This window comes from Calypte anna, chromosome 3, assembly GCF_003957555.1.
Source record: "Calypte anna isolate BGI_N300 chromosome 3, bCalAnn1_v1.p, whole genome shotgun sequence".
NCBI lineage: Eukaryota > Metazoa > Chordata > Aves > Apodiformes > Trochilidae > Calypte > Calypte anna.
In genome coordinates, this window is record NC_044246.1 from 31,190,015 (window position 1) to 31,205,072 (window position 15,058).

Genomic DNA, 15,058 nt, shown 5'->3' on the forward strand with positions numbered 1-15,058 from the left:
ACAACTAGTGTTTGGAATGAAGGGCTTTAAGTCTTAGAGGTGCTGCTCATGAAGTAGATAAGTTGCCTTGTCTACAAATAGCTTGGATGCTCTCCAGTCATTGATAATGCATAGTTCTGGACTCATACAGGTTAATTACAATGTCTGTGGGCAGATAGGAAGCATTTATTTTAAAATATTACAGCAATCTTTTCTCACGCTCAGGTAGTTTATGCCCCAAATGGAAACCTGCCTTGTCTTTTCGGAACTCATTCAACCAATACTGAAGTCAAATGAAACAAGACGAACCTCTTTTATGGCATGGCGCTTCAAGGTCCAACCAGGTGTTCCAGCAGAGACTCACAAACAGTGCTTCAAGCCTATAGCCCACAGGGTTGACTAGCTTGGCTCGGTGCTGTTGCTCCGAGAGCAACTGACCTCTCTGCTGGCTTGCTCAAGACTGAGCTGAGCCTGGGAGTTTGAGCCTCACCTTTTATTGGCCCCCTAATCCTGCTCCTGCGCAGTTAGGGCCTGCCTTAATCAGGCACAGGTGGGCTTAACACAAGCTCATGCCCACTCCCTGGTAATTAGTGGCACCTGGTTGCCTCATTTCACTACAGTCAAAAGTTAACCTAATAATGGAATTAGTTGATAACTTTTTGACCACTGGCAGCATCCCAGCTGATTATGGTTACCAAGGACCTAGACTTTTCAACAATAATTCCAATTTGCTGTTTTTTGAAAGCAGGCAGGAGGAATAACGGATGAATAACATAGTTTCTTATGCATTTGTGTAAGACATAAAGACTGCACTTCACAGTTCCATTCCTGAGATAAAGTGACATTTTCCACTGTGGGTGCAAAGCACACCTGTTAATATAGTTTTCAGAACAGAGACAGCAGCTAAAGAATGAACTCTTGCAGGCGCCAAGAACAACCTTAAATATTCCCATCCTTCACCTTTCAAAAGACATTTCTCTTGAGCCTTGACTTCTCTGAAAAAAAAAATGTGGGTACTTTTACATAGATTCACATACACAAATACATGCATGTGTATTTAAAAACAAAACAAACCTTATTAAAGGGAAAATGAGACACTATTAAAACAAAGCATTACTCCAAACATTTGATTTTCCCCAAGAGAATGATGAGGCTGAGCTGTTAGTGGCAAACAGCAGATCCATCACTTCAGGCTTGTGCTTAGAGATTACTCTGAGGAAAATAAAATGAAAAGCCCCATCAAGCTTGATGCAGCCCTCACTCTCCGTTTGCCAGAACCACCAGCTGTGGAGATGTGGACACCCTCAAAAGAAGCAAGAGACTGGCACAACTCTAACCTAGACTTCCAGGCTGCTTGCAAGCTTCAGGCAACCACGTGCTGGGGTAATGATTATGAGGTGCTTGACCCTGTCACAAACCTGTAGGCTTTTTTGCATCACAACCTGAGAAGGAAGCGATACAGAACCTGCTCCTTTCCCTCATCTTCAGAGCAGAGAAGGGCAGCTTCTTCTCTCGGTGTATCTGATCAGGTCCTGCACCTCAACTTCTTCCAATGAGAACCTGCTCTGTGCAAGCAACTGCAACACTGTCCCAGGTGGAGGGAGAGTTCTGGCTGTCTAGAGGACAGGGTGGGTGGGTGGGAAGGCAGTGAATGATAAGTGGCATCTGGCAGACAGACAGTGTGCAGGTTTCCATGTAACAGGTTGGTGGTGGGGCTGAGGACAAAAATCAGTTGTGTTTGTAGGGAACTTTTAAGTGCAGGCTAAAGGACAGAGCTGGGGTGAGCTGTGTGGTGCAAATGGTGTCTTGGGTTACTGCAGTGGTGTTTTGGAAGCGTGGGGGCCACAGGGGTGGCTCCTATGAGCAGCTGCTGGAAACTCCTCCAGTTCCAGTGCTGGCCCCACTTCTGGCTAAGGCTGAGCAGAAACGGGAAGCTGGACGTGCCTCTGTGAGTAACAAGTGAAGGAAGGGGAACACAAAACTGTAAAGAAAAAAAAAAGAGAGACCTGCCAAGCGGAGGAGAGTTGGAGGTGAGAGCAATACCAGAGCAAAGACATCAAAGTCAGTGAGGAAGCACAGTGAGAAGGTGCCTGAGCAGAGACTTTCCCAAAGCCTGAGGTGAGATGGTGGCTGACCCCCCCTTTCATGCTCCTCCATGGAGGAGCACAGTGGAGCAGTCCCTGCAGGACCATGGTGGGTCAGATGTGGATTTGCAGGCCTGAAGCATCAAGGTGAGCAGATGAGGAGCTGCTGCCAGGGAGTGTCAGGTGGGCAGATGTGGAGCTGCAGCCTGTGCAGGATTCCAGAGGGGCAGATGTTGCTCTTCAGGCATCAACCCACTGCCAAAGGAGGTGACTGCTCCCGCAGCAACCGTGAGTCTGTGTGCAGCCCAAGCGGGAGCAGTCTGTGCCTGAGGGACTGCACTTGGCAGGAGAGCCACATGTTGGAGGGGTTCCTGAAGGACTCCCTCCCATGAGAGAGACCCTGGACTGGAGCAGGGGAAGGCTGTGAGGAGTCCTCTCTGAGGAGGAAGGAGCGGCAGAAACACTGTGTAGGGAACTGACCCTAAACCCCCCCTGCCCCTCCCCTGTGCCCTGAAGGGGAGGTGGGAGTGAAGTAATTCAAACCCAGGAAGAAGGGAGGGGTGAGGGAAAGGTATTAAAATCTGGTCATGTTTTATCTTTCTCCTGATAGATTAATTTTTTTTTCCTCACAAGCTGAGTCTGTCTGGTTTTGCCCTTGACCATTACTGGGCAATGCAAACCTCCCTGTCCTCATCTCGATTAATGAGCCTTTGGGTGGATTTTCTCCTCCCTCTCCCAAAGTGGGGTTGGAGGGTGGGTGAGAGGATGCCTGGTTGATACCTGCTGGGCCTAAATGGCAACAAATGATTTGGTGCAAAAAGTGAATCTGGGCCACAAAGGGAAGACTGAAGACCCGGGTAGCTGCTTCAGCCCCTTTCCTTCAGCTTGACTGAGCTGAGGATGGTCAGGCTTAACCAAAGTCTTCACAGAGACTGGGAAGAGGTGGCGTGTGCCATGGGAGATAGTGGAAGGGTGGGCAGGGAATAAAATAGTTGTGTCCTCCTTGGGAGAGGATCACATCCAGGGTAGAGAAGGAGAGAAGATGCAGGAAGGTTGTGTCCTCTTTAAGAGAAACAGGGTGTGCACCTAGGGAAGGGGACGAAGAGCACAACAGTTGTTCAATATGTAGATTCAGAGTGTTCAGAATGCAATTTTATTTCTAGTCTAAAATGAAATACAAGGCCAGACTTTTCCAGCTGACCCAGCTTTGCTCATAGTGCCCTGACCTAGGGACATCCTAGGGGAATTACTGCCACTAAGCATTTCCTTCAGGATGAGAATTCACTTAGAGAAAAAGTCATGTTGATAGACTGTTGAAGCTGTTTAAGCAGATGTTTCTATTATGCTTATTGTCTAGTAAGTGTATAATCTAGTAACTGGAAAAAAATTAATAAACCAATAATAATAAAAAAACCCTAGCATGCTGCTTTTCAAATTCTGGAGATGCAGGGTTGTGCAGGAGTGTGTTCCCAGTGTTTGAAAAGGCAGCCTGGAGTAGGATGGCTGCATGGAGGCTGAAAGGCCATGATCTACCTGTGGCACCACAGGGTGGCAGTCGGCTCATCTACTGTAAGGATTTGGCAGCTTTGCCACAGGAGAAAATTATACTGCTTATTCAAGCAGGTTACTGCTAAGCTTTTAAAGCAATACAAAGATTAATAAATAATGTAAATAGCTTAAAAGAATAGGAGGATAAATTTAGTGTAATCAAGTAACAAACGGTGTAAAATATGGCAGGATTCCAAAATCCATTAAGAATAGAGGTGTGTGATTAAGTGGCACCTTGAGTAAATGCAATGCCAGCCTATGAATAGGTGTGTATTTTCACTGAACAGCCTCCAGATACTTAAGCAATACTTAAATGTATAATACATCTGCTATTCCCTCCTGCATCAGACCACTGGAGAAATGAAGGGCAAATATCCAGAGCCTTGCAGGAGGCTATCCATCATGGATTCAAATGCCAGATTTTTAAAAGTCTTTACCCTGAGATGGTATTCCATCTTAAGACATACTGAATAATGAGCAATACCAGTGAAATATTCCTCAGACATGAAATTTTAGCAGCATCTTATGAACAGTGATTAAGCAAACTTAAAATGTCCTGTTAATATCATAGTTAACAAAACAACAGTAAAATCTTTCCCTCTTTTTCTTGTATGCTGTAATGAAAATATGAACTGGCTAATGGCACCATTCTTGAAAAAAAAATTAAGTTACTGTTTTCCAGGAGGATGCCAAATCATAAAAATGCATTTCCACTGAGGGGAGCTTAGCTGAAGGAGCTAAGAGGACTTTCTACAAAGTGTAGGCATTATCTTAATATATTTCACATATTTTCTTCCTAAAAATATTAAGTAACTGTTGTATAAATAAAATATTATTATAGTATAGTTAAAATACTAATTCATGTAACCATTAAGCTATATGATTCTCCTGCCCCTTTTCTTGGAGAGAAAAAGGAAAAAAAAAAAGAGTAAACACATTCTTGTCTCCTGTGGTTTACAAAAGATGCTGGTAGAAATGAAAAAGCTAAAGGATGGGAATATGTTTATTTTTTTAACAACATTAAACAGAGTATATAGGCTTTACTAAGTGCTGTTCAGAGATCCCTATAGCACATACCATTATCACTTAAATCTCTCAAGTAAACTGTCAATCCCACACACTATCCAAACTTTCCATACCATCTGGCAGGAAGTTTATACAGAACCTGAGAAAATTCCTTTAATTCCAGCCCTGATGGACCTAGCAGTATGATTGATGAGTTTGATCTAACTAAACAACACATTTGGATACTTGTGCCACACACAATCAAATTTCTTGTCCCTTGGAGAAAACACTCAATTTGTACTGGGACAATGGAGAACAGAGAAAAAAATGGGTCAATCAACTATTTATTCAAGTATTAAGAACCTGAACACTTGTAGACTATATGCAGAAAGCAAGATTTTAAATTATAGTGCTGCTGGAAGAGAACCAGCAATATTTTTTTTACAAGACTTAGATTAGAAGAACAAATAAATTCATCAGTTTCATTGAAATAAGCTTTTGCACTCTATGAATGCTTATAATCAAGCAATAACAATAATAATAATGTTCTGTAATCAAGTACCTCCATACCATCTTATAGCAACACCTCAATAATTCTTCTGGATATAGTCTGACATCCAGTCAGGAATACGAATTACCAGCAACACAGATCTCACTCAGAGAGCTCACTTATTGCACTGGTGGTCTCAGTCCTTTGGCTTTTCTGCACTTGCTGAGATGTGAAAACACAGTCAGGCTTTCAACTCCTGGAGTGTCAAGCACACATACACTACACAGTAGCCCAACAGAATGTGCAGAGAAAGATTCTTAAAATGGCTCCATGATACAAACTGAATATACGCCTATTGTGAATTGCTCTGCTTCTAATTGCAGTTTCCCAATGTCACACATAAATAATTTCTGTATGATATTAGTACCAAGAAGACCACCTGAGTGAACACTATACAGCACAATGCATATACTGCATTTATTCACAGCCCCATATACTGACTGATGTAGCAAGACAAACCTCTTTTAGGGCACAGCGCTTCAAGGTCCAACCAGGTGTTCCAGCAGAGACTCATGAACAGTGCTCTGAGCCTATAGCCCTCAGGGTTGACTAGCCTGGATCAGTGCTGTTGCTCTGAGAGTAACGGACCCCTCTGCTGGCTTGCTCAGGACTGAGCTGAGCTTGTGAGTTTGAGCCTCACCTTTTATTGGCCCCCTAATCCTGCTCATGTGCAGTTGGGGCCCGCCCTAATCAGGCACAGGTGGGCTTAACACAAGCTCATGCCACTACCTGGCAATTAGTGGCACCTGGTTGCCTCATTTCACTACAGACTGAAGCACTATCTGGTGAAGTAGGAACATAATATTGTCATTAAATATATACATATATATGTACACATAAAGTCAGTATTGCTTAAGGCCAAGTATTTTCTTTTTCTCTCACTAAAAAGAAATACAAGAAGTGACAAGCAGGTTAGGTCAAACCATGAACCTGCTGGAATCTTCCTCTCCTGTCAGAACTTCATGGAAGCTGTTTCTGAGGAACTGAAATAAATGGGTTTTCACTGCTAGTTTCCAGAGCAGCCTAGACAAGAAGTACAGAAAAACCAAGAAAATTACTGCTTTCACAGTATTTCCAGGCCACATTTGATGCAAGAAAAAATAATTTTCATTTTTAAATCATTTTTCAAGAATATTACCAGCCAGTTCTGGAAACTCAAAATATGCAATAGCTCAGATATGTATTCAAGCATTGATTACTTCCTAAATAAGAATGCAATCTGAGACACTGGGAAAAACTGGAAACTTACAGTCCCTGAAAAGTCTATGTCATGTTTAGGACATTTTTTCTGTTAATGCAACAAGTGTAACTTCATTCCATGGTTGCCCTGGGCAATCTGTACCTGAGCCTCGCCAGATATTCTCTCATCCCAATTTACATACTGTGATGATATTTTATCTGTAGGTGACTGAGATGCAGTGGCTGGGGGCATTTATGCTCTCTGATATTTGCTTGGCCAAGTTTGTCACCTGTGGGGAAACATATGTGTCCCCCAAGAGACATATGGGAGAACATTGGGAACAACATTGGAGGATTATCTGCATTCAAGCTTCGTGACAAAATGTGTGATTTGCAGCCCAATTTAAATAAAATCCTGCTCTCTCCTCCATCTAGATTAATTTAACAGCCCTTCTGCTTTGAACTCCAGAAAGACTTTTTTAATTAGGATAGAAGGAAAATGCTTGAGCTAAAACTCACATAAGAAATCCAATTAAAAGGCCAGTTATGACACACCTAAACCTCATTTCTCTACCATTTGCCAAGCAGAAACACCACTAAACCTCAACTCTGATTTCACCATGAGAGATTTGTGTGTGTGACCTACAATGCAACAGTGACAGCATTTCAATTGCCAGAAATACATGGAAAGTGCTAGAATTACAAGGAAATTGCTAGAATTGTACAGTCTGAGTGATTCATTAAAACAATACAAATGCAAATATGGTAATCAAAAGCAAACATAGTCAGCTTAACATGCAAAAAAGGAATTAGATTTTACTGAGTGAAAAAAGCAGACAAGAATATTTTTAATTGCTTCGGTTAATTATTTAATGCAATGGCTTTGGCTTCAAAATGTGTTATTAACATGAATTCATTTTTCTGTTGCAGCTCTGCTTTTGTCAGCCTCGTGGTATTTCCATTTTGCAAATAAGAGACACAAATTATGAGTCTGAGTCAAAGCCTACTGTGGCCAGCAAAGGTCTTTTCTCAGAGCTGGAAGGGCAAACTGTGTGATCTGCTCTACAAGACAGAGAGATGATCTACCCATCTTGTTTGTACACCTTCAGACTGAGGAAAAATATTGTTCTTCCAGCTGCCATAGGTTCAATTTTTATGCCTGCAACCTCAAGAGGCATCAGGTCCTTTTTCTCTAACAAAATAATAGCTAGGCAAACCAATAAGGCAAAGCCATAAGCTACCACTTTCATTATTAAAAATTAAGTGAAGACATAAGAACAGTTTTCAGCTATTTTTGAACATGTCAGTTCAGAATTAAAACAATCTTTTACAGGATTCTTTTTTGCTTTTCTACTTAATCATGGCTGTATGCACCTAGGACAGTAGAAGAAGTAGAAAGCAGCAATTCAGGATGCTGACTAAACTGAACCAAACTGCACATTTCCCCACATAACCTGATTCATTGAACTAGCAAATACATTCTCAGCATTTAGAGGAGAAGATATATCTGAGAAATCACCTTAGAAAAATCACTGGAAGATCTATCTGTTGTAACACAATGGTTTAAATTATCCACAATGGCCACTACACATTCCTATTCTTTAATACCCCAAGGTAAAATTAAAAAAAAAATAATAATTTTTAAAAAGCAAAACCAAATGAAGAAATGAAAAACAAAAAAACCCAAAACAACCAAACCAAACAACCCCCTCAAAACAACAACAAAACATAGAAACAACAAACCAAAAGCAAACAAAAAAACCCAACAAGCAAAAACCAAACAAAAAACCCACACCGGAGAACAGAAGTGTCTGGTAAGAAAATGGAATTATTTTAGAATTTACAATGAGTTCTGTATTTTGTCATGGAGGTTAAAAGGAAGCCTTAAAAAGAATGGAGTGAAGAAGGCTGATGTCTTCCACTGCAGATCAGACTGTCCCTTCAGCTCATTATTTCTGTTGTTGCCAGTAAACTAAAGATTATTGTCATTATATTTCTGTTTTCCTGTAGAATCAGTAAAGATGCAGAGAGCTTACTATCCTTGCAAACATTTCTGAAGACTTGTATGTTCTGAAGTTTGGAAATTGCCAATAAGAAAGAAGTACTTAGAAGTTCAAAACTGTTCATTTTAGACCAGCATTCAGAGTATATACATGAAGAATTAATACAAAACTGTTCCCAATTACCAACTAATTAGCTTCTTCTTGCCCTTCACATGAAAAATCATAAAGACTTACTAAAAAAAAAAAAGGAGTATTGGTGGTCACATCCAATTTATTCAATATTTCAGCAGCATCTGCAGAGACTGCTGTTATTTTGTAACCCCTTAGAAAATCTTGACATTATTGATCAACATCAAGGCTGCCACCAGCTTCCATTGACTCACTATTCATGAGGTTATTACCCAACTGATCACCATACCATACCACAGAATAACACATGGTTGAAATAGCAATGAGTCATTTTTTCAGCTTCTTTGAAGCAAACCTTTGTAGTTTAATGCATATCAAAGCTTCATGTAAATAAATAAAAAATTATAAAAAGGATTTAGTCTGTCTGTTATGTACTTTCAGCTAGTACATGAAATAGTCTTCCACATTTTTAATATGCAGTAGGAATTTATTTTCATTGACCAGAGGACACAGATTATACAAATCTTTGCTTAGCCAACACGTTGGAACACGAGTTTTTCTGCTCGTGTCCAAAGATAGGCAGAGTCCGTGTGTTCACAAGTTATAACTGGGTGCAAAAACATGCATGTAGTATTGACTCGCCTTCATGCTCTCTCTATTAATCATTTTGTTTAGAAGCAAAATTACTTTTTCTAATCCTAGCTTAGTCTGAGCTCTGGCTGCTAATTTAGGTTTTTACTGTTGGTAATGCAGTGGTAACTTATCTCTACAGAACTGGCTGAAATTCCAGTTAAATTTCTACTGCTCCCATATCACCTTTCCTAGAGAACTATTTTAATAATTAAAAAAAATAAAATAAAATGGCAACTGTCTTTCACCAGTTTTACACCCTTTATGCCTAAAGAAGCAACTCTCAGTGCTATTTAACTGACCGGAAGGATGCAGAAGGAGCACTTGGTGGATTCCAGGTTAAAAAGAAACATATTTTTTCAAGTTGCAGCTAAAAAATGTGCTGAGTAGTACTATACTGCCAGCAATATCAGGACTTCTTTGCTTAGCTTTATCCTACCTCTTTCTTTTCCCTGCCTACATCTATGCATGATTTTGATAAAACTCAGTTCCCATTAGTAGCACCTATAACTCTGCAGCAATGAGGACCATCATTATGTGTCCTCTTCTATTTAATTTCGCTTTGCACCAGGTAATAATAGCAATTAATAAATTCTCTTCACAGAAAGGGCTCCCCCCTTCCCAGCCCTGCCCACCCTCATTCTTTACCAGGAAGGTTTTCTTAAAAAGATTTATCTCAGTACCAGAGCTGAGGTGCTTTTTCTGCCAAAGTGTCAGCGCTCGTACCACGTGGCTCCTGGCTAATGCTGTGCAGTCAATTATGCAGTATCTGGGCAGAGAAGCAATCATAGCATCTGTGAATGTAATGTTAAAGCAGTCACCTGATGTCTCTTTCTTAGCCTGATCCTTACCACTGCTGCTAGTGAGAAAGGGTACCTGAATAACAATCTAATGTCTTTTTCATTCATTGTCTCCTTCCCTATTTTAGTAAAATATTTCTTTTGTGTTAGGCACAATTTTCAGTAAGGCATACAGAAAAGAGAGGGGTTTGTTTGGAATATTCCATTTTTCTTCTGCTTAACAACTAGTAGAGCTCTCACTCTTTGTACAGGGATATTGAATGCAGTAATAGAAAGAAATGCATAGTTATACACACTCACACACATTGACCAGATTGGGCTTGGATATTTTTCTCTTCTTAAAAAGGGCAAGGAAAACTGTTTACTTTACTTGGATTTAAAACATCTCAAGCTGTAACTGCTCCTACCTTTTAACTTGCATCACTTGGGATGTACATAGAATCAATATGATACAAAATACTTTCATGATGACATGACATTACATTTTCCATTAAGTGTTCAAAAAATTATTCCTCCTGCTGTTTTCATTATACTGGCACCATTGCATTACACAATGCTACTTGGGAGGGACTGGAAATATTTAAAAATCACAAAACACAAAAGCTGAGTTATTTACCTGTAATTCCACTGTTCTCACTGCTAACATTTACCACCCTATTTTCTGTAATTTCTCCTGAATGCCTCAGCTCCCCCTCTCATGATCAGAAACATGAATTTTCAAACTGCAAAGAAAAGGTTATCACTTCAATTCATTTGTGAGCAAATTGCTCAAACTCAGACGTCAATCAACAGTCCACTCCAGCATCTGAGCTAATTTTTACCTGTCAGGGGTGTTCACTCACAGATTGTCATGAGCAAGCTGGAGCAGAGAAAATGTGTTTAGTGACAGCATCATGCCAGTGACACATGTTCTGCAGCTAATATTTGCATGATGTGTTTACTATTTGCAGAGCATCTGGAAAACATGAAATTAAAAAGGAGACATATTTCTCCTTTCTGAGCACAAATTCCAACAACAAAAATAAAACAGAAGTTGATAGGAAAGAGCTTCAGATGGAAAAGCCTGGACATAACTTTGCCTTTTCTTTCTGCTCCTGTTCTATCTTCTCCATTTCTCTGCTTTGTGCATGCCTCTTCTTACTTCGTAAAAAATATGTCTAAAGGAAGAGAAAAGCAGACACACTCATATCTTTCTCTAATAGTTTCAGTGATTTATGAATTTTGAATATGAACAGGATTGAAACTAATCAACAGATGGTTAGAAACATGAATATTCATGAATCCCTGTATGAGTCTGCCAGGTATTATTTAGATGTAAAGAATCTACACATTGTCTAATCACCACATTTGGAAAAGAAAGATATCACTCTCTTCAACAGCCTCAGAGCTTATGAAGTGCATGTTTTGGACACTAAACATTGTCCATGCCTCTGACATTTGAAAAGGGAAACTGAGAAATTGATAAATCTGTGAATCTCTAATGCACTCTGCTTAAAAATCAAACCGTCCCAAAATCTCATTGTAATGATAGACACTTTTACTATAAACTAAATATTAATTTAGATTTGCAGCTCCACAGCCGAGACAAAATCTAAGGCACCCACAACAATGAAGCAGTAAAGAGATGCGAAAATAAGTGTAAGTAAGTATTTACACTAAGGTGGCCATTAACATCTAGCAGCAATCTATTTTATATAAGTAATAAGCTGCTGCCACCTTCTGAAAAAAACTCAGCACGACTACAAATGTATTCTTACAAGGCCAAAGTAACACAAGATTCACATTCTGAGTCAAAAAAATTAGGCAACAAAACAAGTTCTGCTCCAATGTCAATTAAAAAAAAAATCTGCTATACATACACATCCTTGCTTGAGAAGCTAATCTTAGGCTGGCCTCAACTCTTCCAAGCACAAATGTAAGCATATCATCCTCATCCCAACTCAGGAAGATGCTTTGACATCTACTATCAAGCAGGCAAAACTGACACTGAAGTAAACCAATAGTACAGTTATGTCTCTCATCCACACCCTTCTTTGCCTCTTAAATGCCCACCTGCTCAAAGAAGGGTCTACTGTCCTTGATGACACCTTCCAACCACAGCTTCCCCATTAAAAAGCAACAGAGGATGTGGCACCTAATTTCCAGGCAGATCCTGTATTGACCCCATTTTGCAGTTGAGCTCAAAGACACACAGCAACATCAAATGGCTTGTTCAGAACCAGGCACTGTATTTGTTGGAAGATACACAAATTCTCCTGCTTTCCAGAGTGCTAGGCTTGTTTTTCCCTGTCACCCCTAGAATGTGACTGATTCTGCAAAAACAACCTGCCCCACCAGAGTTGTTGCCACTGTCACTGACAAAGAGGGGCCACCTTTGTGGGGGCCACTTTTGTGGTCAAATTGGATGTCCCGATGGCGGTGGCACCAGAGATATTCTCTGCCCTGTAATTGGGCCCCTGATAACCAACACTGTCTGTATGCTCATCCAGAACAGGGTGCTCCCACTCAAAGGAACCCCAATCTTTGGTGGCTATGAGGAAATGCATTTGTTCTCTCTGCCAGCCGCCACTGCCAGGATGCTGGTGTGAGCTTTATTTATTTTTTACACTCTGGCAGCACAAGTAGAATCAGATGGTGCAATGGCAGAGCACTAGTACACCAGTGTCACTGCTGGCAAATCAGTTCTTCACAGCCAGTATTTGTTATGAATAGATTGACCACCTCTCCAAAACCTTCCTAACAATAACATAATGGTATTTTATCTGTTTTCAAAGCAAACAAGGACTGTATCATCTTAATGTGTAGCTGTTCCATCTTCTCATAACATTTGAATACGTTGAGTGGTTTCAGCTAAATTTGATAGGAAAATTAAAACCTCAAAACAATGATTTCTAAAAATTTAGAGAACCCGCAGAGCACAAAGACAGGAAAAAGCCACCTTCAAAAGCTGCACTGTTGACTGGCCAATATACTTCAAAGAATCATGGAACAACAGTCCTGTGATTTGGGGAAAGAGAAGGAAAAACTAAAATCCAGACCAGAAGATGCATGTTAGGCAACACTTAAGGACCCATAATGGCAAATTAGAAAAACAGATCTGTGTAAGAAGGAGTTCTAAGTTATTCTGGCAATATGGCCTAAAAAACCCACAAAATTTGAAGTATGTTCAAAATACCCTGCTGTAACTTTCATTCTTTAATGCAGCTATTAAGACTTTTCCAGTAATACAAGAAGTGTACGAGTCTGTGATTAAAGGTGCTTGCAAAAATGAAACAAACCAACAAGGAAGCCCAGAGTTACCTCTAGACCTTTCTTACTAAAGAAAAAATGTGTGCAGCACCCCTTCAGGTACACTGCAAAGCCTATCACCATCTCTATGTAATAACTAGTGTGTTTATATTTCTTAATGTTAGTAGATTGTTGTCAGAGAGCCATTCAAGTGCTCTGAGGATGCATTCATCCAATTAAAGAAAACCCTGCAGCTGTTTTGAGGGTTGCTGATTTTCAGGGAGGTCTTAAATGTTATTTGTTTGTGCCACAGATTCAGCAAGATTTAATTTCATAATAAAAATAAAGCAAAAGTTATGACAGATGTAAAACTGATGAATTTTAATTTGCAGCATTAAAAAAAATAATCATTCAATCTTTACTTCAAAAATGTTCATGAGTAGATCTTCACCACCGTTAGTGGTTAAGATGCCATCTGGAATTTTTTTTTGAAAAAAGAAGTCACAACTTTGCTCATTACATCTTTGACTACTGGACTTTTTGTTCTGAATTTCTGAGCAGAAATGCTACACCTCAGATGGAGCCTCCATAATTTTTTTTGTCTCTTTCCTTATCTTCACACAATCACTAGCAGTGCCAGTAGCCATCTAGCAAATTATTTATAGATATTACCTCACTGTAGAGTCCCTTTCAAAACAAGCACAGCCAGCAGGTTAAGGAAGGTGCTTCTCTCCCTCTACCTCACTCTTGTGAGACCCCACCTGCAGTGCTGTGTCCAGTTCTGGAGCCTCCAGGATAACAATACCCCATGGAGCTGTTGGAGCGAGTCCAGAGGAGGGCCACAGAAATGATCAGAAGGGTAATGGCTTTAAACTGGAAGAGGTTGCTTTAGGATAGATAATAGGAAGAATTCTTTTAGTGAGAAGGTGTTGAGACCCTGACACAGGTTGCCCAAGGGACTTGTAGCTGGGGTAGGGCTTTTTGCATGGGTGTGTAGTGAGAGGACAAGGGGCAGTGGTTTAAAACTTGAAGAGGGGAGTTTTAGCTTAGACATTAGAAAAAAATCTATTTCATCTGAGAGTGGTGAGACACTGGCACAGGTTGCCCAGGGAAGTTGTGGCTGCCCCCTCCCTGGAAGTGTCCAAAGCCAGGCTGGGTGGGGCCTTGAGCATCCTGGTCTGGTGGGAGGGGTCCCTGCCCATGCAGGGGGGTTGGAATTGAGTGATCTTTAAGGTCCTTCCAACCCAAACCATTCTATGATTCTCTATGATTATTTTTTACTAGTGGCTCACGCAAGTAGTGAAACAACACAGGCAGAACTTTCCTTGATGTGTTTGCCAAGGGGAAAAAATGCCAATAAGGCATTTGACACTGTCTCCCACAGCATCCTGAAGAAAATGTGGCCTGGATGATTGGGTAGTGAGGTGGATCGGGTTGAGGGACAGAAGCTAGAGAGTTGTAGTCAATGGAATGGAGTTTAATTGGAAGTCTGTTTCTACTGGAGTCCCTCAAGGGCCAGTACTAGAACCAGTACTATTCAATATATTTATTGATGAGCTGGCTGAGGGAATAGAGTGGACTATCAGCAATTTTGCTGATGACACAAAGCTGGGTGGAGTGGCTAACACCCCAGAAAGCTGTGCTGCCATTCAGAGTGACCAGGACAGACTTGAGAGTTGGGCAGGGAGAAATTTAGTGAATTACAACAAGGGCAAGTGTGAAGTCTAGCATCTGGAAAAGAAGAACCCCAGGTTCTGCAGGGGACTGAGCTGCTGGAGAGGAGCATAAAGGAAAGGGATCTGGGGGTGCTGGTGGATGGAAGGATGACCATGAGCCAACAATGTGCCCTTGTGGCCAAGAAGGCCAATGGCATCCTGGGGTGCATTAGAAGAGATGTGGCTAGCAGGTCATGAAAGGTTCTCC